The following is a 25,821-nucleotide window of genomic DNA, read 5'->3' as shown; positions in this document are numbered from 1 at the left end:
TGGGTGGGTGGGTGGGTGGGTGGATGGGTGGGTGGGTGTCCCACGCTATCGTCTCGCCAGCAAGAACCACGCAGGACACTAGGATTCTTCTGCAGAAAAGCTTTAATGCGTCCTGAGAGAGAGAGCATCAGCTAACGTGGCCAGGGACCACTAAATGAGGGAACCCAACCTTTATATAGAAAACAGTCCTTGCTTCAGACGTGTCACCCTTGGATTGGCCCGCTGCCCATTAGCCCAGGTGAAGCCTCGGGAGTAGGCGGGGACAGCAGTGGAAAGTTACCGAGCACATGTGCGTTCACCTGGCGGTGAAACCGAATGCCAGTGCCATCTTGTAATGGAGCATGTGGATGCAGCCCTTCACATCTCCCCCTTTTTTTACTTCTTTGCAGAAAGGCAACTCCCTCAGAAGGTAAAGATAGAGGTCGCACTTCCCAAAGTGGAAACATTAAAATGGGCTTACACGGAATCTGCCCCTAGGTTCATGACACCTGGAACTTATCCGGCCTGCCCTCTGCCATTTTTCTGGGAAAGGGAATATGCGGCAGGAAACCCTTATGCAGGGCGACATATCTCTCAGAGAGGGCCATTCTCTGTGCGATACTCTTCAGTTCGACAACCTTCAGGGCTAGCTAAGCCAAACACTCCACCCTGTGACATGGACCACTGTCCTAGGGGTGCAGGAGCTGGTTGGCATAAACCTTACTACTTCAACATAGATAACCACACATAAGTAGAGGTTCCCTGTTCCAGGGCAGCCAGCGCTGGTGCAATAACCACTTTGTCCCTACGACTTTGGAATTTGAGTCAGCAGACCATCCAGAGGAGAAACACTATTCCATAGCATAGGGCTGCTCCAAAACATTTCCACCCCCACCCATTCTTTGAAGTAGGGGATGAAGGACACGACCCAGGACTGGAATCCTATGGCCAAGCTTATAAATCATCTCTAGGAAGGTAGGGGAGCCCCAGAGTCTTATTGGTTGTAAAAAACCAAGGAAACACCGCCACTCTATGGCTGACTGGTGTCGGCTTTGGGAAGGCTGAGAGTATCCCCCATCGGTGTTCCATCACAACCGCTGTCATCCATCCACAAAATGGCAGGAGGAACAGCAGCCAAATCCTCAGGCGAGTCCGCGTGTTGTGGGTCACTCTTCACCGTTCAGGTCAGTCTCTCCGGCACCCAGAATGGGCTTTCTTGATCCTGTGGGAAGACACAAACAGCTCCCCTGGATCTCAATAGAATGGGATCCGGGCCTTTCCATTCATTAGAAAACACATCTTTTCATTTAAAAAATTTATAGTGAACAGAGCCATAGCAATAGCCATTCTTGGCATCAGGGGCAATTCCTTTATTATTCCCCCCCTTTTTTCGATTTTAACAAGAACTGGTAAGTTCTCCAGTCCAATTACCTAGACGATAACTAGACTATTGCTTAATCTACCAGAGGCGTGTTGGAAACTATGGGCTTTTTTTTTCTCTAGGCCACACTCAGCAGGCGTAAACCTCATTGGACATTGTCCCTTTAGGGACGCCTCACTGCCCGGCCCACCATCCGAGGGCTGCACACGGCCCTGGGCCTGCTGGCTGGGCGGCTCCAGCTCCGCATGTCCCGGGCCAGGAAGTGGCGGCTCCACCCCCAGGCACCCCCGCCTTCCCCGCAGGGTTAGCCTAGTTCTCCGTGGCTATGTTGGTGGGGGAGTGTGGCGGGAGCCGACACCCGGACCGAGGAGGCATAGGCCGGCAATATCTCAAGGTCCGCGCCAGAGCCGCTGCAGCTCAAGGGGCTGATGGGAGAGGCGGCGAACAGGGCCGCTTCCTTATTAGCAAACTCTCAACACCTTGCCACAGTAAAAGCGGCTGTAACTTCTCACAGATTTAGCCAATGACCCAATCACCTTAAAATCCAAGGGCTTTTCGCATCCACCTCCCTGCGGATCCTGAAACATTAGATAAGCCAAGCGTATATACAGCAATCTTTCAGGAGGACTTGAGTTCTTAAAATGCTAAGCAGTTCTTAAAACTTAAGTCGCACTATGTAGATGTAATACGGTAGTGCCTGTTTACTGCGTCTAAACCTTAATTGTGCTTTTATTATGATAATTACGATCAGTCCTGCCTGAAGTCAGCATAGTTTAGTATAGCCAAGTGGAACCAGAGCCATTTTAGCCTCAGAGACCCTCACAGTTTTAGGTACATTGTAAGCCTTCTGCATGCCTGGCTGCTTGTGGCACCGCTCTCATTCTCGGTACTGCTGTGACACCCTCCAGGCCAGGCATCGACTGAGCCGGCGCAACGTGCCCCCCACCATAACCACCCAGCAAAGCTCTGCTCCAGCCGCCCTTTAGCTGCAGCTGCATTCATTCCGAGTCCAAACTGGTGCATGGAGTAAAGCAGAACTCAGAGAAGCAGGCTTGCTGCTCTGCAACCATTGAAAGGGCCTCATTTAATCTTTCAGGGAATTTGGGCGTCGTTAGTCTCTCTGGCTATTTCCTGCTGAATTGGGACGTTGCCTTTTAGGGGTAAACACTACAACATTTCAGGAGGTCTCAGTGATTCAAACCACATAAATCCCAAGTACACCCTTAGGCTCTCCTTTTCTGTGGAGACGAAAACAGAACCTCTTTTCCAAAACATCATATCCTTAGCAGTTCCTAAATTTAAATATCTTTCTCCTGTCCAGTACACAAGAGACAACATAATCAACATAACATACATCTGTCCTTTTTTCTTATTCTCCCCCATTTTTATTTTCTTAGAACCACCGGGGGGTCCTTTTTCCTTAATTTCTTTTCTTGTGTGCGCGCCTAACCTCTCACTGTACTCAGTTTCTGATATTCTATCCTGGATTTCCTCCGCTTTTGCAACAACCGTTTGGCAAGATTCATCTTTTAAGCAATTTCTGGCAAAAAATAAGAGAACTGCTAAGAAGCACCAAGGCCTCTACGAAACCTTCCCAATGCGGAAACAAGTCAAGCCCAAAACCGAAAAATCCAGGAGTAGTTATACCTCTCTGAGCATGCAGACCCGCAGTTCTGAATCCTTCCTGAATCCAAGGTGAATCCAAGAAGTCCCCGTTGGTGTGAGTGGTGGTCAGGATTTCCCGGCGTCCCGAGGGTTTCAGGCACCAGATGTCGCGTCCACCTTATCAGCAATGAAGACGCAACATCAGCCTCTTCTTTCCCGGGCTTCGGCACCAAATGTCCCACGCTATCGTCTCGCCAGCAAGAACCACGCGGGACACTAGAATTCTTCTGCAGAAAAGCTTTAATGCGTCCTGAGAGAGAGATCATCAGCTAACATGGCCGGGGACCCCTAAATGAGGGAACCCAACCTTTATATAGGAAACAGTCCTTGCTTCGGACGTGTCACCCTTGGATTGGCCCGCTGCCCATTAGCCCAGGTGAAGCCTCAGGAGTAGGCGTGGACAGCAGTGGAAAGTTACCGAGCACATGTGCGTTCACCTGGCGGTGAAACCGGATGCCAGCGCCATCTTGTAATGGAGCATGTGGATGCGGCCCTTCACAGGTGGGTGGGTGGGTGGGTGGATGGATGGATGGATGGATGGATGGATGGATGGATGGATGGATGGATGATGGACGGACGGACAGACAGATATGAAAAATCTCAGCGACACCTATTCTTTACAGCATCTAATTAGTGAGCATCCCAGGAGGCAGCCATATCTGGCCTTTTCATAGGAAAGGGACCCAGGATGTTGCTGATTATCTACTTGGTATAATCTCTGCCTAACATGATCTTCCTAGCTATGTGACTTTGGGCCAGCAGGCAATCTTCTCTCTGCTGTAAATTCCAATTCCTCAACAGTAAAGTATGAGCAGCCATAGATGCCTGAGGTTGATCTGAGCCTGCAATGACTTTGTGCACACTGAGAACTTGCATCTCTGTTCCTGACATTCTGGAAGAGTCAGTAATTGCTATCAATTCCACTAATCCTTGGACCTTTGAGACCCTTTATCAGGAGGCCAGCCACAAGTGTTGGAATAGGAAGTGGTAGAACTTGAGTAGTCCATACAAAAAACTTTCGGAGATTTTCCTTAACCCCATGTGAACCAAAAGATTCAGGTGCCTAAACCGTCAAATAAAGGCAGAGAAAGGAAATGTTTAGGCCATTCCCGCACAACTGTGCTTTCAAGGACCATTCCAACTGCTCTACATAGATACATCATAACCTCTTGGAGACACCACCTTGGACTCAGCCTTCTCTCTTAGATATCCATGATTCCATCTCCCTTGGAGGTTGCAGGGATCCCGTGGGAGGTAATAGGGACTTGAGATCATGATAACAGGAGACACACCAATAGCTGTGATAATAGGTTCCGGAGCCACCAGGTCTGAGTATAAATCCTGGATTTTCCTTTGAAAAGATTAGAGGTCAAAACCTTTTCTGAACCGCAGCCTATTTCCCCACAGGGGAACTGACCTGTGAAAGCTCAATGACTCGGAAGCTGCATCACAGTTCTGAGTGAGTCTGCACAGCTGTGCTGACACACTAGCTAGACCTGCAGGAGGGTCTGCCTCCTGACCCAGCAGCTGGCTCACTGCACTGTGGTCATGGACTGCAGGAATTAGACAGCTCAGCATCTGGTGCTGGAAACTAGCATCAGGACTGAGCCCTCCTGCATCTCCAGTTGTCTAGGGTTTCTCAGGAGAAAAACATGTTTCTCTTCCATTTTTTATCAGTGACAAAGACAGTATTATTCCTTACCATATGAGAGGTTTTTTATAGTACATAGATCAATTCTTGGTTCATAGAACCCATGGGATTTTCTTCTTAATTCGTGGTCCTATCACATTATAATTTTATACCCTCATTTCTTCCTTGATCTACATGCTATGTAAATCAAAGAACATAGATTATGAATGATTGCACTCCTTCTCTTCAAGTTTTATCAGAGTGCCTGGTACACTGTAAGTTCTGAGATAATGTTAGTCAAATGACCAAAGACATCATGAATGAAGTGGATGTGGGGTGGTCTTAGCATGGCGGAAGGAATTTCTAGAAAAGGCATACTAGGAAGGAACAGCATCAGGGCAGTGAGTGTCTCACCAGACATCAGGGCAGTGAATGCCCACCAGACATCAGGGCAGTGAGTGTCCACCAGACATCAGGGCAGTGAGTGTCCCACCAGACATCAGGGCAGTGAGTGTCTCACCGGACATCAGGGCAGTGAGTGACCCACCAAACAATCATGTACCATCATGAGGTTTAGTTCAGCACTGAAGCATTAACTGGGATGAAATTAAGCTGAAATATGAAGTCTGTCCCTGTTCATGTTCAGTTGCCTGAAAGGTCCTGTCATGAATTGATATGACTGTGAGCTGATGACAGCACCCTTGAGCCTTTACGGTTACCAAGATAATCTCAATTGTGTGTCTTAGGAGGATGTGAGACATGAGAAGAAGGGTAGTGGGTACTTGATGTAGGAGGGACTTCTATCTATCTGCTGCTTTCATTAGTTAATTAATAAAGAAAACTGCTTGGCCTGATAGGTCAGAACATAGGTAGGCGGGGAAGACAGAACAGAATTGTGGGAGAAAGAAAGCAGAAGTAGGCAGATGCAATAGCTCTTCTCTCCAAGATGGATGCAGATTAAAATCCTACCCGGTAAACCACCACCTCATGGTGCTACACAGATTACTAAATATGGGTTAAAGAAAGATGTGAGAATTAGCCAATAAGAGGCTGAAACTAATGAGCCAGACAGTGTTTAAAAGAATACAGTTTCCGTGTTATTATTTTGGGTATAGCTAGCCGCATGGCAGGCGGGAATGCATCCCCCCCACCCCGTTCCTTATTACTACAGAGTGGCGACCAACATGGTAACTAAATCCACTTAAAAACCTGAGAGGACTTTAAAGAAAAAAAAAAGGAGAGAGAGTTTAACACAGCTTTTTGCTGTTTGCTAGGACGTGCTGTAGAGAGATTTCCTGTTTCAGCATTAGCGGCAGAAAAAAAAGCTGCGCCATTTTAAAACGTGGCTTCCTAGACCCTGCCGCTGGTGCAAACTCCGGCTATGGAGCATTTCTGGGCCCAGATGTTTGTGTGCCCACTCGGGGTCGGGAACAAAGTAGCTGAGACCATTCCCATAGCTCAGCTCTTTCTGCCTGAGTAGGCAACGGGATCAGGTTTACTAGAATGAGGTGGTTTTGAAATACCAGTTCCTGGGCTGTGTCGCTGGTGCAAACTCTGGCTTTAAAGCATTTCAATGGCTTTTATGGGCCTGGATGTTTGTGTGCCCGCTCAGGATCGGAAAGATAGTACTCTGAGACCATGCCAATGGCTCAGCGCTCCCTGCCTGCACCGGGGCAGATGGCAGAATCAGGCTCGGGCAGGCGGGAGAGCATGGTGGATTCCTGCCGCCATACAGAGAGATGTTTCCAGGCTGCGCAGTGCTCTGCGTCTCAGATTTGGATGTAACTTAGATGAAAAGTGTTTCTGTGCTGCACACTCAGTCTCAGAGTTAAACTGCTGACTGTGGCTCCTACCTAGTCGCCCCAGACCTAACAGAAATGGTACGTTCACCATTTTGAAATTGGAGAAAGTTGGAGCCAACATCCAGAGCAGCCCGTGGCTCTGCAGCTCAGAGGCACAAGCGACTCCGCCATATTGGACTGGGCACAGCAAGTCGGCAGTACCTGTTTTTGACCTAGGAATGTCACAGCTTAGATTCTTAAGTGCTAAGCGATTTTAAAATGCAAAACAAAAATGCTCCTGGATAGTAAAAAAATTACAGATTCACAATAGGACAGATTCAGACATAAAAGACCTCTAAATGGGTCACAGTATTGGATGAGTATACGTAGGCTTGGGAGAGAGAAGAAAGGGAATATAGAGAATAAAGTTAATGCCTTAAAAATATAAGGGGTAAAGTCTTTAAAGATACAAAGTACAGATAGTTATATACTAAAAGAAATAAAGAAAAATAAGTCACATAAAAAATGGAAAATTCACAGAGAGTCTGGATTATGTACATTGTGTTTTCTTTAAAATTTTTGACTGTGAAGGAGCTAAATACAGAGAGACATTTCATTGTGTGATCTGCCAAACTACATATATGTTCTAAAAATATTAAGACTTCAGAATTTGGATCTAAGGATATGATACTTTGGAAAAGAGATTCTTCTTTTGTTTTCACAGAGGATGAGACCCTGTGGATTGCTTCTATCCCAATATGGTATGATAGACCACGCCCTCCTGAAAAGTTGCTGTGAACACCCTCAAAAAATTACTTCACACAGGATACACCATAAAATACCTGATTAACAGCGCCTCGATACAGCAGGAAGAAGTTTGGAGAGAAATAACTACGCCCATATTCCCAAATATTGTTTATAAATGTTCTTTTACATTTCAAGGGGGATATGATATAGATATGAATAATTTACATTGGTATAAATTTTGCCTTATTAATAGAAATTTAAGGTCAATTTTGTTATATGTATATGTATTTCTGATCTTGATTAAGGTATTGTGATTGTGTAGTTCATTTTAAAATGTAATGTATAATTAGGAAATATACGTTGTTAATGGATAATCATCAATAATAGTCAAGTTTGTAGTCATGTTAGTTAGATTTTCTAGATGTGCACAGATATATTTCAGATAGGCATTCTTCATATCTTTCAAAGATGAAAGAATATGGCATCTAATGTTTTAATAACTTGGGGTTTTTCATGACAATGAGACACGTCTGCTCCTGACAGTACCAATCTACTTCAAAAGGAGGATGGGCATCGAAGAGGCTACTTATGTAGTTTGCTAGCCATTTGGGCAAGAAACTACTCTTGCCTGGACTGTTGCATAAACTGGACACAAAGAACCCGCAGAGAGAGGACTGCTGATCTTGTCTAAAGATGAGATGGTCTTTCAGGGTTCCTGATTCATGAAAGAGTCTGCAAGACATTCTGAAGGATATAGAAGAAAGTGACTGAACTGTCTTTGAAATTTCCTGCTGCTTGGAAATGTCTGCTGGATATTATGGGCCTATAGGCTGAAGATGGATGCCCCAATGGTACAAAAGAACTTTGGGTGACTGTAAAGCAGAGAGATGTTTCTGTCATTTCTAGAGTTTTGGAAGTTGCTTACTTCTTGTTTACTTAGGTAATATTATATCCTTCTGGAGTCTTTGATGGAGTTGAAGAATGGAATAGCTATAGTTTTCTTTAGTCATGATAAAAGATAAAATAGATATAGATATTGTAACTGTAATTTTTGCTTTATAACTGTTTTGTTATACGCAATTTTACTATGTTAAAGTTAACGCCTTTTTGTTTAAACAGAAAAAGGGGAAATGATGTAGGAGAGTCTTCTATCTATCTGTTGCTTTCATTGGTTAATTAATAAAGAAAACTGCCTGGCCTGATAGGTCAGAACATAGGTAGGCGGGGAAGACAGAACTGAATTCTGTGAGGAAGAAAGCAGGGTCAGGAGAGCCGCAGCCATGAAGCTGCCAGGTCAGACATGCTGAATCTTTCTCGGTAAGCCACGACCTCATGGTGACTTACAGATTATTAGAAATGGGTTGAGTCAAGATGTGAAAGTTAGCCAATAAGAGGCTACAGATAATGGGCTAGACATTGTTTAAAAGAGTACAGTTTCCACATAATTATTTCGGGGTAAGCTAGCCAGGATCCGGGAGGGAACACAGCCCGCCGCTCCTTTTGCAACAGGTACTGAGTGGCAAAGCATCCTGGACCTCACCTTGGAGCGTTGGAAGCAAGAGAGTCAGCTTTTTGCAGCCTTGCCAGGAGCTGGTGTGGTTTGGGCAATGACCTGGAGTCCCAGCCTAGATACAGGCAACCAATTAAGATGAACTTGGCAGTCTCCTCAAGTCTTCAGTGTAGTGCTTGTGTGGCTGTATTGTTATCCAGGTGATGGTGTGGATCCATGGAGGTGGATTGATGATAGGTGGGACATCAATGTATGATGGACTAGCTCTCTCTGCCCATGAAGACGTGGTGGTGGTAACGATTCAATATCGCCTAGGTGTTTGGGGATTACTCAGGTAAGATACTAGATTTTCCTCTCTACATATTTGTCCTTGCTTTGTTTTTTTCTGTTGATAAACAAATACTGAGGCTGGGTAGATACAAGAAAACTGATTTATTGAAAACAGTTCGGGAAAGTCAAGGTCCAGTATTGGGATGAAGACCTATAATGCAAGACCTTGGTCAGGAAGCAATATAGTAGAACAGATATCAGATTTTTGCATGCAGAAGCAAGCACGTGAAAAGGGAAGTTGTGAGTGATGAGAGACAGTCTGGCTACTTTTCACAACAAAACACCCCTGGGAAAATAAATAAGGTTCTAAGAAGGCTACAGAGATCCCTCTTGGGAGTGGCACACAATGACATAATCACCGTGCACTCATCTTTTCAGATTCTTCCACTGCTCATACTGACTGTCATTGTAGAGATCAGAACCAAGCACTGGACTGTGCAGCCACTGTTACCTTCCACTATTACCATGACCAAAGCCCAATGTCTCTGACGTGTACAGTTTCTATAATCAGTGGTTGTTCTAAATCTGTAGTTTGAACACAATAGCTGCTTCAACCAGTGGCCTGAGTGTTCTGTGAGACAATCATTTAAGCTCCATTAGTTTTTATATGCCTGCTCTTTACTTGCTATCCAGCACAATGAACTTTCATCATTTGTAGAGTTTCATTTTGTGAGCCCTGACACAGTCACAGCACAGAACTACTTCAGCAAAGATTTTTTTTAAGTCACAGCCTCTCCCCAGCCTCAGCTCATGGCAAGAACTCATACCTGTTCTTTATCACTATAATTTTACCACTTTTAAGAGAGCTTAGTTGGCCTACAGAATATCGAGGACATCAACAGCTTGTTTTCTGTTTTGCTACTGAGCTGTTTTTGTATTCTCTTCTTTTGAAGAATTATTTATCTTTTATTTTATGTATATGTATGTGGTTGTATGGGCTCATGTGCCCACAAACATGCAGGATTCTGCAGAACCAGAGAGGGCATTGGATCCCTGGAACTGATGTTATACACAGCTGTGAGCTGCCATGCTGGGAACTGAACCAGGCACTCTGGAAGAACAGCCAGTACTTTTAACTTTTAACCCCTAAATTATCTCTCCAGTCCATTTTGGGTTGTAGTTCATTGGAGGGATGTACCACAGCTGGTTCATTTTCCACTGGAGGATAAATGGGTTGTTTCTAGTTTGGGAACAATTACAAATAAAACTTATGAATAATTATGTATATCTTAATTGTTTTTAAAAAATGACTAATTCCCTTTTATGTGTGAGTGTTCTGCTTGCATGTATGCATGTATACAACACATGTGGTTGGTGCAAAAGGAGGTAATTCCAGGTGTAATTCCTGCACCTGGAATTACAGATGGCTGTGAAAAACTTATATGGGTGCTAGGAAGTGAACCAGGGCTCTCTGCAAGAGCAACCAGGGCTGTTAACTGCTGAGCCATCTCTCCAGCCTACACATAGGTTCTTAACAAGATTTAGGTTTTCATTTCTGTCCGACTTGTGGTGTGAGTGGCTGCTAGGATGCATGATAAAAGCATGTGTAACTCTCTAAGCTGCAGGAACTGCTTTCCCATGGCATTCTTCCTGTACTGTTGCATGATGCAGCCTCTCTGCCTTTCCATTAGTACTCATTGTCTTTGGTTTCTTTTGTCTGCTTCTTAGTATAATAGTAACACAACAATAGTGCTGTGTCCTTCCCACCAGGCGATAGCTGACATCACTGGTAGGCTGACTGCTAGAACTGAGAGGTGTGTGCAGGGTCTCTCCACTTTGCAATGGAAGGCATCTTCTAGAGAAGTATTTCACAAGTATGTAAATATCATCTAGCCAACTTTAGCATCCATTACTCATTGTTACTTGATTAAAAAAAATCATGTTTAATAAAGAATTCCTTAATTAAATTGCTCCTTCTAGAACATTTATTAGGTGGCATTCTATTGTGATATTTTAATTTATCTATCAATGAATATGATTTCATGAATTCTTTTTTCACTCTACTTCATAACTTATCACTCTCATTTAGTTTTTTCTTAATCATTTTTTCTTTTTTTTTTTGAGGGTAGGGTGATGGTGGGACATGTATTGTGTGGGTCTCCCTAGGACAAGTTTTGTCACACAATACCAGGATAGTAGCCTTAAATTCAGAGATCAGCCTGCCTCTGCCTCCTGAGTGTTGGAATTGAAGGTATGTGCTATCTCATTCAGATAGTTTGGTAAATTAAAAGTTTGGTCAATGAAAAAGCCTTCAGGTCTGCTTCTCTGAGTTTTTACACATTCTTCTTATTCTATGAACATTTCCTTACTGAAAGCAGGATATTCTAATTTTGGCCTTGTGTCTGCCACACTCTAGCCCCAGAATTCCCAGGTCTCCCAGGAACTGCAATACCTTCGACGGGTCCTCTCCATCATCATCAGGAAGGTCCGCAATTGAAAGCATCTGTATGCCCTCGGTATGGACAGCTCTCAATAATCCCTAGAAAATAAAGTATCAAAATTATGACTTCAAAGGCTGAAAAATAAGATATGCATAGTCAAATAAGCAGTCTCATCAACTCTAGGCCGTGCAGACAAGAAACTGGCCCACAGCATTTCCAGATGTCTGCTTGCTGTGGAGTGGTGAGCGAATGCTAACAAACCATCTTTTCGTAGTTTCTACTTATTGATACTTTCTCAATTTGTCTAACATACTCATTCTAGAGTTACTTATTAGTCACTGATTTGATCAAAAGAAATAATGTAGAAAATAACTTGCATCTCAAGACTGCTTTCATGATCTTGGCAAACAAAAACGTGGGGAATAAAATTGGGTTTTGAAAACTCTTCATATATGATTGTGTGTGTGTGTGTGTGTGTGTGTGTATAATATATAGAGTCATTGCTGCATGAGAGAATGACTCTTAGTGTCATGTGAACAGCACATCAAGTATGGTATGGAAAGGAATGAGAAACTTGGTCTAAAATCTTTTATAAGGAAAGAAGTTGATTTTCTGACTTTATGGACCCAGAACAAGCAAGTTCACAAACAAATGCATTGGCCCAAGCTCACAGGTTATTTTTGTGGGACATTCATTGCTTTCAACATCCTTGCTTCCATCAGGGACTGAAGACTTAATGACTATGTCTTCCATAGACACACAATGAGTCAGTGTCACAGAGGGGTTTCAAGGGAGAAATAGAGAACACACTTTAAGAGTAGAACTTCATGTTCAGTTTAGCTTGTAAAAGTTGATTACAGGAGAAGTCTAAGGTATAGTGATATCAATTACATGGTTTCTCTTAAAGGGAAGTCACACAAACTGAGTGGTGCCTAGTTTTAAACAATCTCAAAGCATTCAGCTGACTTGGTCACATGGTTAGGAAAAATCTGACTGAAAGCAAACTACAAGGGCATTCCAGAAAAATTATTTTTACAACATTCCACTGTAATATCTATGAAACTTAAGAAATAAAGTGAAATCGATTTCCAGGGATACTTTTAACTACGCAATTCTTTCTTTGTAGAGAACCTTTATGTGTAACTTCCAACTGACTGCCCTGTTCAGTGTGGCGATGACACTGGCTAAGCTGACTCAGGGGTTTTTGTCTCCTGTGCCTCCAGACTCAAAAGAGAATGGGAGATTAAGTGGCAAAGAGTGAATGCAAATGACGATTTATTGTATTCATTTCCTTGTGTGTGTGCTTGTGCATACGGACATGTGTCACCGCGCACATACACACGTCAGAGAACAAGTTGCAGGATTCGGTCCTCTACCTCCACCAACCAGCACTTTATAGCAGCAAGCGCTTTACACTCTATCTTAGGGTTACAATTGCTGTATGAAAATCATGACTAAAATCAAGTTGGGGGGAGGGAAGGGTTTATTTGACTTACACATCAGTGTTGCTGTTCCTCACTGAAGGAAGTCAGAATAGGAACTCAAAAGGGGCAGGTCCAGGAGGTAGGAGCTGATGCAGAGGCCATGAATAGAAGTTGCTTACTTGGGACTCTTGACTATTTCCTACCTCCTGGCGGATAGCTAAATAATCTTCATCAGGTTCGTCTTCTTATTTAGCTTCTCTAGGATCACGAATAATAGGCTCAAAGACCTTTAATTATGGTTAGAATCGGTAGGAAATAGTCAAGAGTCCCAGGTAACCTTGGGTGCATGGGGGGGGGTGGAAGGGTTGTTGGAAGGGGAGAGGGTTAGAGAGAAGGGAGTAGGGGAGGAATGGAGAAAGCTCGGTTGACCGGGATGGGGGGAAGGGAGGAAGGATGAATATGGGATCAGGGAAGAATATATTTCAACTAAGGGAGTCATTTTAGGGTTTACAGTAAACTTGATTATATATGGGATCCCAGGTCCAAGGAGAGATCCCCAGATTGTTCTCTGGACAGAGGAGAGGGTGCCTGAACCGGCCTTGGCCCATAACCATACTGATGAATATTTTGCTTATCACCATAGATCCTTCATCTGGCGATGGATGGCGATACAGACGGAGACCCACATTGGAGCACCGGACTGAGCCCCCCAAGGTTCAAATGAGGAGCAGAAGGACGAAGAAAATGACGAAGGACTGCGAGGGATGCTATCACCCACTGATACAAGGGGTCGGATCTAATGAGAGTTTACCAAGGGCAGTTGGACTGCGACTGAAGGAGCACGTGATCCAACCAGATTCTCTGAATGTGGCTGGCCCGGAGTCTTTCTGAGAAGCCATTGACAATGACACTGGGACTAGTTTCCTCTGCATATACTGGATTTTTGGAATCCAGTCTGTTTGGATACTCACCTTCCTGGACCTGGAGGGAGGGGGGAAGAACTTGAACTTCCCACAGGACTGGAAACCCTGACTGCCCTTAGGGACAAAGAGGGAGGAGGAGAGGGAGGGGGGGAGTGGGAGGGTGTTGGGAAGAGGGGCGTAAATGGAAACTTTTATAATTTAATAAAATTACTTTAAAAAAAAAAGAAGAAGTTGCTTACTGTCTTTCTTTCTCTGCCTTGTAGCCTTCTTCTTTATAGAAACCAGGACCAGCAGTCCCAGGGATGGCACCACCCACAATGGGCCGGGCCCTTCTCTATCAATCATAAGAAAATGTCTTACAATCAGATCTTATGCAGACATTTTTACTCAGTTGAGGTTTCATCCTTTCAAATAACTCTAGCCCTTGTCAAGTTGACATAAAATTAGCCATTATACCCATCGAGTCATCTTGTTGCCCAGCAATAACCTCAAATCATTTTTATTGGGAATGAGAATACAGAAATGAACAAGGAAGTTTATTTAGTTGTGTAATTCACAGAGGGGAGTAATTTCAAATTTCACACTTCTTCCGCCACCCTCATATTGGGGTTTGAACACTGGACTTCAAACACGGTAGGTAAATACCCTGAGACATATCTGCACCCCAGTACAGTACATTTTTATGGTTAACAGGTGCCTTACATTAGACAACACTTTCTTTTGAACTTTTAACATTGACATAAAGAATCCCTTTTTGATTTTTTTCAAAATAACTTGTTATACACTCAAGATACAAATAAGCACAAGGGAGGACACACCATCAGCGAGTTTTTACTTCTCTGGCTTGCTACTCACTGCCAGGTTGAAGCTGAGGCACCATCTTAATTTGCCGCTCCAGCTTCTGTGTTTCCATTTGGAAGACATCTCTTTCATGTTCCCTCTCCACTGCCTGCTCCTGAAATTTAATGACAATGCTAATAGTAACAACAAAGATGATGATGTTGATATTGAATTGGGGATGTTGTCACACGTCTTTAATCCCAGGACTTGAGAGGCAGGAGCAGGTGAATTGTGTGAGTTCGGGGTCACTCTGATCCTATATAGCAATTCTACACTAACCAGGGCTTCATGGTAAGACACTGTCTAAAAAATAAACAAATAACATCAAAAATTATAGAACTTATGATAGTATTATTTATTTAATTAATATTATTGTACCCATTATTTCTTATATCCCTTTAGTTAGAGGTTTAAAGGATACAGACTGATACAAATACCCAAATCCACGAAGGTTTAAGAAGAAAAACATCTTTGGAGGTTATAATACATTGCCTATTTGGGCTCTTTAACAAAAATTGATTATTTAAAATCATTAGTAGTACTATCCTTTTTGTTCACATAAATGTCAAATGTACAATAAGAACAAGATGAACTTGTACAAAGGAGGAATCTACTGTTAATTCAGTCTTATTACAGGTAAGCAATGTAAGTTAGTTTGTTTACTCCTATTCTAGACTTACCCCTAAAAATACAAAATGCATTCAACTGATTCTCTGACAAGTGAAGGTCATTGGCTGCTCTGGACCATCCTGTACACTGTGAAGATGTGTTGCTCTCATTGGTTTAATAAAGAGCTAAATGGCCAATAGCTACACAGGAAGAGGCTAGGCAGGACTTGAGCACAGGGGAGAGAACTCTCTTGGATGAAGGAAGGCAGAGTCACCAAAGACACAGAGAGAACCAAGGTGAGCATGCCATACCGAGGAAAGGTCCTGAGTCACATGGTAGAAGGTAGATAAGAATTGTGGGTTAATTTTAGTTGTAAGAGCTAGTAGCAAGCCTAAGCAGGGCTGAGCGTTTATAATTAATAATAAATCTGTGTGGTTATTTGGGAGTTGGTTGGCAGGACAGAAAGATCAGCCTACACTTGGCTTCTGAAACCCTAAAGATGTTTTGTATGAAAAGTCAAAAGCCATGAGATTCTGGGTGAGAACGGTGGCAGCATGACAGCGGTGCCAGTCCCAGTGCCATGTGCCACACCGGGAGCTGTGCTTACCTGCTGTGCAGGGGCAACTGGAACTCTTGGAATTCTTCTCTGTTTTAACTACCAGCAAAAAGCAAAACTAGAAAAAGCTTAACTTTGAATTTGGAAAACCGACCTGCTCAGGGTTATTCACAAACTAGAAGTGCTTTTAATTTCTTTAAAATAATATTTTTGTATTAAATACTTTTTTAAGACAGTGTTTCTCTGTGTAACAACCTGGTTGTCCTGGAACTCACTCTGTAGACTAGGGTGGCCTTGAACTCAGAGATTCACCTGTCTCGTCTCCTGAGCGCAGGGATTAAAGGCATGTGCCATCTCCACCCAGCCCACACTTAATAGTTTTCTTGCTAGGAATTCGACTCAAAGACTCCTGAATACTCAGCAAGCAGGGATTGTATCACCAAGCTGTATCCTCAACCTCAGTATTCATCCATCCACCCATCCACCCATCTACCCCATCCATTCATCCACCCACACACCCCATCCATCCATCCACCCACACACCCCATCCATTCATCCACCCACCCACCCCATCCATCCATCCATCCTTCCATCTACCCACCTATCCACCTACCTGTCCCATTTGTTTGTTCATCTGTCTACCCACCCATGCCTTCATATATGCCCATCCAACCAACAAATGCATGGTATCAAAATGTAGCTCAGGCTGAAAATACTTACTTGAATGAATTTTCTCAGATTTTCAAACTGTTTCTCCAGGGCTTGGTTTTGCTGTCTTAGGTCTGTTTGACATTTTTTTCTCATTGCATGTCTACTAGCTTTTGATCTTTTCTTCAATGTCTATTTTGAGAATTTTAACTTGCTTTGGGAGTTGCTGCATACTTTTTCCCCTTGGCATTATCCTTGTTGTTTTTCCTTCATTAGCTTTTCTGTCTCCTGAAGAAATCCTGCTTGCAAATATGGCAATGCACTACCTTTAAACTTTATCTTTATGAAGTAAAAGCTCAGAATTCTTGTCAAATAGGTCGTTCACTTCCTTGGTTAGTGTTACCCCAAGATATTTTATGCTATTTGTGGCTATTAAAAAGATGATGTTTCTCTGATTTCCCTCTCAGCTTCTCTATCTTTTGTGTATAGGTGGGCTACTGGTTTCTTTGAGTTGCTCCTGTATCCTGCCACATCACTGAAGGTATTTACCAGCTATAGGAGTTCTCTGGTAGAGTTTTTGGGGCCACTTATGTACACTATTATATCATCTGCAAATAACAAAAGTTTGACTTCTTCCTTTCCAATTTGAATCCCCTTGATCTCCTTTTGTTATCTTATTGCTATTGCTGAAACTTCAAGCACTATGTTGAAGAGATATGGAGAGAGTGGACAGCTTTGTCTTGTTCCTGATTCTAGTGGAATGGCTTTGAATTTCTCTTCATTTAATTTGATGTAGGCTTACTGTATATTGCCTTATTATATTTAGATATGTCCCTTGTATCCTGATCTCTCCAAGACCTTTATTGTGAAGGGGTGTTGGATTTTGTCAAATGCTTTTTCAGCATCTATTGAAATGATCATGTGGTTTTTTTTCTTTCAGTTTATTTATGTGATGGATTACATTGAGAGATTTTCTTATGTTGAACCAGCCCTGCGTCTCTGGGATGAAGCTGACTTGATCATGCTGGATAATTTTTTTATGTTTCTTGGATTTGGTTTGCCAGTATTTTATTGAGAAATTTTGCAACCATGTTCATGAGTGAGATTGGTCTGAAATTCTTTTTATAGGTTGAGTCTTTGTGTGGTTTTGGTATCAGGTAACTATAGCCTCATAAAAAGAGTTTGGCAATGTCCCTTCTGTTTCTTTATGTGGAACACTTTGAGGAGTATAGGTATTAGCTCTTCTTGGAAGTTCTGGTAGAATTCTGCAATAAAACCATCTGGCCCTGGGCTTTTTTTGGTTGGGAGGTTTTTGATGACAGCTTCTGTTTCCTCACAGCTTATAGGTCTATTTAAATTGTTCACATGTTCGTGATTTAATTTTAGTATATGGTATCTATCTAAAAAATAATGTCCATTTCTTTTACATTTTCCAATTTTGTGGAGTACAGGTTTTTGTAGTACGATCATTAGATTCTCTGTATTTCCTCAGTGTCTGTTGTTAAATCTCACTTTACATTTCTGATTTTGTTAATTTGGATGTTCTCTCTCCACCTTTTGATTAGTTGGATAAGGGTTTGTCAATCTTGTTTATTTTCTCAAAGAACCAGCTCTTTATTTCGTTGATTCTTTGTATATGGTATGTACTCACTCATAAGTGGATACTAGCTATAAACAAAGGATATTGAGCCTACAGTTCATGATCCTAGAGAAGCTAAGTAATAAGGTGAACCCAAAGAAAAGCATATATAGACCCACCTGGAAATTGGAAACAGACAAGATCGCCTGACAAAATTGGGAGCACATGAACATAGGGTAGAAAGAAGGGGATAGGGGGAACAGGAGGGAAGAAGGGGAGGTTTGAGGAGATATTAAGAAATGTGACAGTTGAGATGGATGAAGGACAGATATGAGAGCAAGAAAAGAGATATCTTGATTGAGGCAGCCATTATAGGGATAGCAAGAAACCTGGCTCTAGAAAAATTCCCAGGAATCCACAAGGATGACCCCAGCTAAGACCCTAAGCAATAGAGGAGAGGGTGCCAGAACTGGCCTTGTCCTATAGTCAGACTGATGATTATCTTAAATATCACCATAGAACCTTCGTCCAACAACAGAGGGAAACAGAGGCAGAGACCCACATCAGAGCACTGGACTGAGCTCCCAAGGTCCAGTTGAAGAGTGGGAGGAGTGAGAATATGAACAAAGAGGTCAAGATCATGAAGGGTTCATCCACTGACACAGTCTACTTGAGCTAATGGGAGCTCACCAACTCCAGCTGGGAAGGAACAAACATAGGACCAAACTAGTCCCTCTGAATGTGGTTAACAGTTTTATGGATGGGGCAGACTGAGGGGCCACTGGCAGTGGTACTGGGATTTATCTCTATTGCATGTACTGGCTTTTGGGGATCCTATTCTCTTTGGATGCATACCTTGCTCAGCATAGATGTAGTAGGGAGGGCCTTGGACCTTACACAAAGCAAAATGCCTTAACCTCTCTGAGGATTAGAGGGGGTGTAGTAGGAAGGTGTTTGGAGGGAATGGGAGTAGGGGAGGGACTGGGAATTTGGATTGGTATTTTTTTTAAAAATCTAATAATTTTTTTTAAAAAGGTCGAAATTACTTTAACTACATTAAGAAGTAAATACTTTTTGGAATATCAAAATACTTTACTTCTATACAAGAAAACAAACTACTATTATGCAGAATGAACAAACATGAAATTTTCTATTACAGAAAGGTAATTCTTATGAAAACAATATAGTAAATAGCAACACTCAGACCTAAGGGGAGATCCTGTCTCTACAAAACCTCAGACCGCTCTGGACTCCTGCCTCCTCCTGCCTTATATTCCTCTCCCTGCCCAGCCATATCACTCATATCTCCACCTCCCTAGTGCTGGGATTAAAGACATGAGATCCCAAGTCCTGGTACCTTTGTGTGAGCTTTATTTCTCTTTTAGACAGATTCAATCTCTTGTAGTCCAGCATGGCCTTGAACTCATGGAGGTCCATGTGCCTCTGTCTCCAATCCTAGCAGAAAAGGTGTATACCACAACTGTCTGACCTCTATGGCTAACTGGTGACTAAGCTCTGCACTCTGATCTTCAGGCAAGCTTTATTTATTAAATCACAAACAATATCAATACATTTGCTCTTTTTGTCTAAAATAAAAAATTATAACTAATATACAAAAACTATATACAATGAATATATACATTAATACAAGCAATAAATACATCAACAACATCTAGTCCATTTGCCTTTTACAAATTCAGAGAAAGTACTCCATTATCTCTCCTTTCTTGGTGAGTTCAAAGTCTTATACTCATCTCACTTTCTACCCTATCTTGCATTAACATCCAAAACTACCTTTTAATATCTCTCAACCCTATACACTTTACACTCCTTCAGTGAGTTTCTCTTCTGCGTCTTGTAAACAAGAAAAGTCATTAACTACAACTAACTAGTCATCAGCTCCCTCAGTGACCTGAGAAGGAAACAATATTAACTGAGTAAGCAAGATGTGTGAGCAAATGACTTCAGAAAATGTGAGAAATGACAGAAACAACTGGCTACGTGGACATTCACTGAAGATTCCTTTGCAACATTGTGTCATTCATCTTCAGTCTGCAGGCCTAGAATATTTGACAGACTTTGCTATGAAGCAGGATTTCTGAGGGACTCCACAACCTTGTCTTGGCAAGGTTTGGTAATCACTCTCTTTTGTGTCATCCTTGTCTAACTTGAACAGTATACTGTCAGCAGTCGAGACAAGGACACTTTCTTACCCAGTGGCTTACTTTTGCCACAAAGAAAGAAAACTCCATGTGGAATTTCTTTCATTCCCACTGTCTTTTCCAAAGTAGATTGATGCTGCCAGGAATAGACATGTCTCATTGTCACACACACACACACACACAAAAAAAAAACTATGTTATTAAAGCATCTTAAATGCCATATTCCATAGATCTCTGAAGTGTTTGAGGATGACCTGTCTATCTGAATATAACTCTGTTAGACCTTGAAAGCATACCTAATATGACTACAAGTTAGATTGTAATCGGTGACTAATTACTAACATGCATTTCCTAATTATTCTAAATAGCTGATAATAAGAAATTTTAAGAACTAGAAACTTGCATTACATTGCTAAATTAGCTGTATAGATAGGTATAATATTTGAACACCAGTAGAAACATATGTACCATATGTTCTAACAAAATTAATCTCAATTTGTATCAATATACAAGATTTGTATACAATATACCAAAGTGCAATCCAAAGTAAAATATTTAAAACTAGAATTAATTGAATAGTAAAATATCTAAAAACTACTTTTTAAAAGTAGATTCAATAAGCCACCTTTTTATCTTATTTCTATCTTCCCTTTTTTATTTTTGAAATAGATTCAATAATCTACCTTTTTTCTATTATATCTGTATCCCACTTTTTTCTTTTCAAAATAAGAACCCTGAATCTAATCTCCTTTGTTTGGCTTTTTCCTGACCATTACCAATGACAGCTAACATAAAGCAAAGAAAAACAGCCCACAAATCACAATCCCAGAGAACTTAGACAACAATGAGGACACTAAGAGAGACATACACAGATCTAATCTACATTGGAAATAGAAAAAGACAAGATCTCCTGAGTAAACTGAGAGCATGGGTATCTTGGAGGAGGGTTGAAGGGGAAGGGAGAGGCAGGAAGGGGAGCAGAGAAAAATGTAGAGCTCAATAAAAATCAATTAAAAAACCAATGACAACTTGTAACCAATCCCCTTAAATAATTACAAATATCCATAACCCAATGAAGACCAAAAACAACGCACCCCACCTCTTGAGAATGTGGACAGCATGTTCTTATTTTTTCTGTTTTTTTTTTCAAGAAATGGTTTCTCTGTACCTTTGGAGCCTGTCTTGGAACTCACTCTGTAGACCACGCTATCCTCAAACTGCCTCTCCCACCTGAGTGCTGAGATTAAAAGTGTATTCCACCACCAAATGGCAGACAGACATCGTGTTCTTAAATGTACTTCCAGCTGTCTGGGGGTGACAGCATCTTTAGGGGGTCCTGAAAAGAAAAATTTGGGTTAATTGTCAAGTTCAGGGAGAGGGAGCTGTATCACTGGTTGTCCATGTCACGCTCTCTCTCATCTACAGACTTGTGGATTCTATGTAAAGACACAAAATCCTGTGTGCATAAATGGCATGGAATCAAGTGTAAGTGTTTAGGAGAATGAAGGGGACTGATGAAGGGTATGAGGCTATGTGTGTGTTGGGAGGACAAGGTCAGATACAGTATGTCTGTAAAATGTCCATATAAAATCTATCTCCTAGAATTTTGTCAGAGAGTGAGAGGAGAAATACTATGAGCAACTGGGCCAAGACCATGGTGGGGAAACCCACAAAAACAGCTGACCCAAGCTAGTGGGAGCTCACTGACTCTGGACTTCAGCTGGGAAACCTGCATAGGATTGAACTAGGAATGTGGGTGACAGTTATGTGGCTTGTGCAGTTTGTGGGTCCACTGGCCATAGAACCAGTATTTTCCCTAGTGCATGAACTGGCTTTTTGGAACCCATTCCCTATGTGGGGAGACCTTGCTCAGCCTGGAAACAGAGAGGAGGGTCTTGGTCCTGCCCCAAGTGATGTGACAGACTTTGTTGACTCCACATGGGCAGCCTCACCCACTCAGAGGAAAGGATAGGGAGTGGGGTGGGGGATGTAGAGGGGAGTGGAAGTAGGGGAAGAAGTATCTGGGATTGGTATGTAAAATTAAAAAAAAATGTTTTATAAAAAAGTTGCAAATCCAAAAATAATTAAACACATTATCTTAATTTGGGTTTCTGATTTTACCTTCTAAAACTGCCATTTTCCAATGTGCACATCTGTCTCCACTCTGTCCAGAGGTGATTCTTTGTTCCTCTGGGACGAATATCCCTGCCCCATTTCTCTTCCTCCCGTCCTCTTCTTCCTGGTTCTCTGTCTTCTATCTTTGTCACATATCCCCTGCCATCACTCGCTCTGGGGAAAATAAATTTCATTTTGCTGAGAACTTGACCTTGGGCGCCCTGAGCTGAGACTTTTCCTCTCGCAGAGCCTGCATCAGTGTCCCACGCAACCGTCTCGCCAGCAAGAACCACACGGGACACTAGGATTCTTCTGCAGAAAAGCTTTAATGCGTCCTGAGAGAGAGAGCATAAGCTTCCATGGCAGAGACCCAGGGCGAGGGGAACCCAGCCCTTATGTAGCAAACAGTCCTCGCTTCGGGAATAGGCGGGGACGCAGCAGTGGAAAGTTACCAAACACGTGTGCGTTACCTTGTTCACCTGGCGGTGAAACCAGATGCCAGCGCCATCTTGTAATGGAGTATGTGGTTGCGGTCCTCTACACATCAGTCTGACTAGACAGTGTCCTACACGGAGCGGGCAGTGGACACAACCCCGATACCCAGCCCAAAAGCTGTCTCCAAGTGAACTGCTCTCAAAGGAGTCTCCCTGGATATTCAAACAGTTCCTAAGGTCAAGCCTCCTGCTTAGTATTAGATGACCAACATAAAATGAACTAAATGGTGTTTTTTGGAGATGTGTTTATCTCATAATACTTGGTTTGGGCCCTTTTTTTAACCTTACAATTCATTGCTTATACATTATAGCTTCCCAATTTGTTTGTGTATGTGTGTGTGCGTTTCTTGTGCTTTTTCTTTGCTGTTGATTTTTTTCTTTATGTTTGTTTTTTTTTAATTTTGGTCTGTTTTTTATTTGACTGTCTATGAGATAGAGACAGAAAGAAAGAGACACACACAGAGAGAGAAAGACAGGGAGAGAGAAGGCATGAATGTGTTAGATAGCATCTGGGAGCAAATTAAGGAGGGGAAATTTGATGAGAATATATTGTACAAAAAACATTCTTTTTTCACGTTTCAACATTTTATTCCCACAAGGCAGCCAAGGTGAAGCTCGAGCCCGGGCCGCAGGCCTCTGGCCCTTCCTCCTGAAGGGGTGTGTGCCAGGTCCTCAGAACTGCCCCACCAGCCGGCTGGTTTGCAGGCAGGCCATCATGAGTGCTGGGGTGGAAGGCTCCAGGGGTCAAAGGGCAGGAGTGCTCGGCGGGGGGGCTTGTAGAGCTAGAGATAGCACGGCAGGTCTTTCTCTATCACCAGGGGCTCCTCCGTGGGACCATAGCGCTTCATCACGCCGCCATTCTTATCGATGAGAAACTTGGTAAAGTTTCATTTAATGACATTTCCCAGCAGGCCCCGGCCCTTGGGCTGGACTTTCATCCATTTCCACAGTGGGTGGGCATCGTCCCCATTTACACAGATCTTTCTGTACATGTCAAACATGTACATTGTAGCCGGCTGCAAACTCCTTGATTTCTTGATTACTTCCTGGCTCCTGCTTCCCGTACTGGTTGCAGGGGAAGGCCAGGATTCGTTAACCACACTCAGCATATCGGGCATGCAGATCGACTAGCTGAGTGTAGTTTACGTCGATTTTGCCTCATTGTGAGGCCACGTTGGTGACGACACACACGAAACCCTTGTACTTATCCAGGCAAATCATGTGCCCGTCGAAGTCCTTGACTGAGAATTCGTGCACGGAGCGTGCACAGCGCTAATCATCACGGGATGCGCACATGGTGCCTGCGAGGCCTGGAGCAACCAGAGCCCCGCACAGCAGTGTGGGCTTCAGTAAGCGGCTCAGTCAACACCAGCTCCCAAAAAAAACATTTTAAAAGATAATTTGAGAATGCCACCCTTATTGTCTGATCTTTGGATTGATGGGGAATCTCAGCCAATCACATTCTGCTTAAGGTGTGCCCCGCACAGGTCACACAAAACAAATAAAAGATCGAAGTGCCTTGCCACTTGCTCTCTTTGGTTCCCGGCTCGGCTGGTGTTCATGGGATCTCTGGTCTTGTAAGTTTTTTCCCCTTTTATTAAAAGCTAAATCTTTTGTGTTGAATTGGTCTGGTTAATTATCGATCGACCTCGCCCACCACATTGGATGCCGTATGCAGTACAGTATTGCTATTATTTATTTCTATAAACACTGATCTTCAAAACGCAAGCTTTGAAAATTTGTTTACCTTTCAAACTTGCACTGAAATGTAACTAGAAAGTATGGATGTTTGGAGGTAAGGTCTGTAGAGATGAAAGTACATGGTGGAAGAAGCTCCATGAACAGGCTTAATGCTCTTTCTGAGAGGGCTTTGAAGGGCGGGAGTCCTTAGTCTTCTTCATTCCCACAAGTATGCAGCACCTGAACCTACTGTGGAAGTTGACAGACCCTTTCATCACCAGACAACCTGCACGTGGATCCCAGACTGCAGAGCAGTCAGAACCGAAAGTACACATCTACTCCTTGTCTCTTGCTGCATAAAATATATTTCTCTTCTTTCAAACCTCACTGTAATCTTAAGTAAGAGTATAAGAATATTTTAAAATATACAGAATACTGTGTAAAAACACTTGTATTTGGAGTCCCCCAAATCTAATAATATGCTCGCCGGTGGTTGTCATATATTGTCACCTAGAGCACCAGAGAGGAAAAGGGGTTGTAATGATGGAAATGGCCCAGAGTCCTCGGCCATTCTCAAGGCAGCAGTGCTGGGAGGTGGGCCATTCTCTGGCTCCATTTCCTGAAGGTTATGTTTTCTTAACTGGATTGTCATCCGCAAGCAGATGTCCACTGCTGTGGAAGAGAGTTTGTTATGAAGGGGGCTCAGTTCCTTGCAGCTCTCACATTCTCTTGGGTATGTCTTTGCGTGGTGCCTTCAGTCATGTTATGACACAGGAAGATGGTCCTCAGAAAATGCAGGCTTTTGAGCCTCCAGGACAGTGAGGCAACTTGAACTCTTTGCATCATGAATTAATCTGTCTACAACACCATATAATAACAGTGCAAACAGTCTGAGACGAGTGTGTGGGAGTGAAATCAAATATCTACTCATTGCAGCTACTTTGTCGATCTGGTGTAATCTGTGTAATCAATATCAAAAAGAGTGGCTGATTTGAGACTACTCTGGTTTCTCTTTTTCTTTGTGTTTTCTGGATGTGTTATATTATTTTGCATGAAAATGCCCTAAAACTTACTGTCTCAGAGCAGCATTTTTTTCTAAGTTCAAGTTGACAAGCAGCTAGGAGTTATTTATTCTGGACTGTTTCTCTGGTCTCCTCTAGCATGGGAAGGTGTTAATTGAGATATGATATTCCTGATACCTGTGCCCTGTAGTCTCCAACATCCTGAAAACTAGCCTGGCCTGATTTGCTCGTGTCTGGGCAAGAAGACATGGTCAAGACTTTTGTTGTCTTGGTTCCAAATGGATACACCAATACCTTTGCTCAGTTCTTCACATCCACTGAAACAAACTAAATAACTAACACACATTCAAGATATGGAGAAACTG

At 42.7% G+C, this 25,821-nt stretch overlaps 1 pseudogene; it reads right to left on the bottom strand.

Annotated features, from left to right (window-relative positions):
- Positions 1–23,533: 23,533 nt before the first annotated feature.
- Positions 23,534–24,102, bottom strand: LOC125400615 (phospholipid hydroperoxide glutathione peroxidase GPX4 pseudogene; annotated as a pseudogene).
- Between the last annotated feature and the right edge of the window lie 1,719 nt (positions 24,103–25,821).

The sequence above is a fragment of the Myodes glareolus genome, chromosome 22, assembly GCF_982192425.1.
Source record: "Myodes glareolus chromosome 22, mMyoGla1.1, whole genome shotgun sequence".
Lineage (NCBI taxonomy): Eukaryota > Metazoa > Chordata > Mammalia > Rodentia > Cricetidae > Myodes > Myodes glareolus.
This window is presented reverse-complemented; position numbering and strand designations above follow the sequence as displayed.